Consider the following 4,287-nt stretch of genomic DNA (forward strand, 5'->3'; position numbering starts at 1 on the left):
GATGCAACAAGTTTTTCACACCTGGATTTGGGGATCCTCTGCCATTCCTCCTTTATTTATTTAAATAATAGCCCGAAAAGCTGAAGAATGCAGCGAGATATTCATTTCTCTTACTGTAAACATTTGTCAGATGTGTTTCATAAATATTTTTAAACTTAATGTGGTTGTATTTTCGAACTCACAGAAGAAATGGCAATGCTAAAGGAGAGTGCGCTTCTCCTGCAGACCACGTGAGGGCGCTGTGATGACAGAGCAGAGCAGAGCAGAGCAGAGCAGAGCAGCGCGTGGTGAAGTGCTCTTGCTTTAGTCTCCGCCTCTGCCAGCACCACCGCGGATGACGTCGAACAACAAAGATGGCGGGAGGAAACAGCAACTACTGGGAAGGTGAGGTGGCAAAGCGTTACAAATTCTGCGCGACCCAAAGCTTTATTGCGGGTTGTGACAGCTCACGCCGATTCCTTGTTCTGAACAATCGTTGGCGACGTTTCCGTGAAAACGCAGCCAGGTTACCGCGTTAACTATCGCCGTTAGCATTAGCTCGCTAGAATTACCTGGAACAATTGTACCAGGAACTTTTTTTACCCGCCCAGACCTGTTGCTGTCTGCGTTTCCATCACGGTCTAAAGTACTGAGAATAATAGGCAAATAGTCTGGTGAGGTAGGTCTGCGCTCGTTTCAATACCAAGTACGCAAATTTCGGACTTGCATCCTCAGTAGTTCGGACTTCGCAAGTTCGACTCAGGAGTGTGAACTCCCGCGGATGGGACGACACGAGTCCGGGAAACGGCAGCGTACTTGATAACATCAGTCAGCTCACCTTGGCTACTTCAATTTTCCTCACTGTATTTACAATAAGACGAAGTATATCAAACACCACTGCCCCTTTTCGTTTTCATTTAAACATATTAATAGCCGCAGAAATGTTCAGGGAACGTACATGGCCTACATTACAATGAAACGAAATATTTGATCAAACATTGCCTGTTTTCATTTTAATTTTAACATATTAATAGATTAATTGAATAAAGACCAAAGATTACCTGTTAAGATTTACCCAAAATGAATGATATCTTATGTTTATCCACTACAGAGACATCAGAGCCAGTGGCAAATGTCAGAAGGACTAAATGTCAGGAGTTGAGGTTGCTCTCGTCGGGGTACATGAGCACTGAGCGCCGGCTGATCGATGAGCTCCCGTTTCCGAAATCGGCGAAGCACATTTTCAAATAGGCGCTGTTTTTATAAATAAACAGCAGATTTGAGTTTTAAACAACTACATTCTCTCCTGAAATACTTTTAAAGATACATTTCATGACACAATAACAGTAATATAAAACATTTTTTTAAATGCAAATGGTGGTTGAAATACAATGCTGCGTGAACTCAACCAGTCAGCCTGTTCAGAGCTCAAGTCCCGCCCCTGAAAGTTCCGGACCTTTGAAAAAGTACTACCTCGCGAATAGGGACTTTCTGAGGGGCAATTTTTTACCCGGAACTTTATTTAGATCCTGGTGCCTTAGATGAGTAAATAAGTACACTGTTTGTTTAATTTGAATTAATTCATTTATTTTACACATTATTAATTATATTATTTACTTATAGTTTTGTCTCACTTCGTTCCTGTGTTTTAAAGCTTACCGGGGTGAATGACAAGATGGCTGAGTATACAAGCACACCAGGAGTAACGTCTCTGAACGCTGCTCTAATGCACACTCTCCAGAGGCACAGAGACATCCTACAGGTTAGTTTCTTGTCATTTATAATCTCGTCTCATTTGAACACAGTAATTTACATGATTGTCCTTAAACAGCTGGCTGCCCAATTATTAATATACGTGTACTGTACACCACTGTTCAAAAGTTTGGGGTCAGTAAGATATTTATTTATTTTGTTTAAGAAATTAATGCTTCTATTTAGCAAGGTTGCCATGAATTGATTAAAACGGACCATAAAGACAATTATGTTATAAAATGTATCTATTTCAAATGTTTTATTTTCTTTTGATTAGTCGAAGACTCCTGAAAAAAATTGTATAACTGTTTCCACAAAATATTAATGTTGCAACATTTTCAACATTGATAATAAAAATAAATCTTTCTTGAGCACTAAATCAGCATATTAGAATGATTTCTGAAGGATCATAAAGGATGGAGTAATGGCTGCTGAAAATTGCATAAAATGTTACGATAGAGCACAGTTATTTTAAGTTGCAATAATATTACAGTTTTTTCTCTATTTTGATCAAATAAATGCAGCCTTGGTGAACATAAAATACTTTGTTTATAAAGATTAAAAAAATAACAACCCCAAACTTGCAAATAGTGTACTTATTATGAAGACTGTATTATCACGAGGAAAGGGCAGTTCATGTATTTGACATGAATATAGCTGACCTAGCTTGTTATTTATAATCCCTTCGTCTCTGTTTTCCTTATCTAGGACTACACGCATGAATTTCATAAAACCAAATCAAACTTCATGGCAATCAGGGAGAGAGAGGATCTTCTGGGATCTGTGAGAAAAGACATTGAGTGAGTTTTCTCTTTAATTTCCTTTTGAAACCAAAAAGGTCATGAACGCCAGTTCCATGTAATGTGTAATTAACCTGTATTATGAAACCTTTTATGTGTAATGAAAATTCTCTCCAAACACATGGTTTCTGTTCACCGTTCAAGCTGTTAGTCTGTTCTTTATATCTCCATGCTGTTTCATCCAAGAGCAAAGTTAAATTCAGGCCCTGATGAAATCTTTACATTTCTTTCTCACATTTTCTGTGCTGATTGCGAAGGAAAATTAGTGGAATTCTTCTGAATGGATTTAAAAACATGCTAAACCAATATGAGAATATTACACTCTTATTTTACTATATTTAATAAATAAATACATAAAGACCATGCACGCTTTCTGTGAAGTTCTGCAGGCACAAATTTGTTGTGGTGCTGGTTGTAATCCTGAGATCGTGACTGCGGGGCTGAATAATGACTTATTGATTTGAGCCGCAATGCTCTAGCACCTCTATGGGCGGCTTATTTAATTTGTGTGTCTTGAAATAGTTGTTGTGGTACCATATTATGATGAGAAAAACTGCTCCATACTGCTTATTTTTTTGTCTAAATAAACTGACTGTCAGAATTGGATTTGAGCTCAATCCATCTCTTGCAGCATTGTTTATAAGGCCTGTATTTACACAAGTTATGGGTACGTCCCTTTCTGCTTCATCTTCAGCCACATTCCACTCACCTGACCAGCAAAAAACTTGTTTACCCAGTATAGAGAACAGCACGTCGGTAGATTTACTTCACTTGTGCATCAAATTGAGTGGGTTACACTTAGAATGTTGCACAGATTTGACCTAATCAGACAGTACTCTGATGAAATTATACTGTATATAACCCAGGAATAGAGCATTCTGATTATTAATATGCTGAACATACATTGTTTTACTACCGTTCAAGATTTAGGGTCAGTAAGATCTTTAAAAAATGATTATGAAAGACGTCTCTTGTGCTTACCAAGGCTGCATTTATTTGATCAAAAATACAGTAAAAACGGTTATATTTTGAAATAATTTAAAATAACTTTTCTATTTTAATATATTTCACCTTTTCGCATCACATTTATTTCTGTGATGCAAAGCTGCCATTACTCCAGTCTTCAGCGTCGTGCTGCTTAAGATTTTTGTGGAAATTGTGTTGCCCCCCCCCCCCCCCCCCCCCCCACACCAAATTTCTTTGATTAATGGAAGGAACAGTATTTTTTTTATAAAAATCTTTTATAACATTATAGATGTCTTTACAGTCACTTTTGATCAGTTTTATGTGTCTATGCTGAATAAAAATAATAGATTTAAAAAAAATTGTCTTACAGACCCCCAAATTTTGAATAGTAGTGCATGTCTTGTTAACAGATTGTATCTGAAGCACATTATTGTTATTAAATATATTGATTACAGTACAGGCACGATCTGTTGTAAGATTTTTGCTTAAAGTCAACATACTGATTATTTAATATATTATTGTGCAAAATAGTGTAGTTGAAAGTGTTTAAAGGGGTCATATGATGTTACTAAAAAGAACATTATTTGGTGTAATGAAATGTGTTTATGCGGTTTAAGGTTAAAAAAACACATTATTTTCCTCATACTCTACATTATTGTTTCTCCTCTATGCTCCGCCTTTCTGAAATGCGTCGATTTTTGAGAAAGTAAGACCCTTCTTCCTCTGCAGTCTACTTGATGAAATACTCTGAAATTCACAGTAGCACAATTTTTGTGTGAAGAAATGATAT

Source organism: Sinocyclocheilus grahami, unplaced genomic scaffold, assembly GCF_001515645.1.
Source record: "Sinocyclocheilus grahami isolate Dianchi unplaced genomic scaffold, SAMN03320097.WGS_v1.1 scaffold155.1, whole genome shotgun sequence".
Lineage (NCBI taxonomy): Eukaryota > Metazoa > Chordata > Actinopteri > Cypriniformes > Cyprinidae > Sinocyclocheilus > Sinocyclocheilus grahami.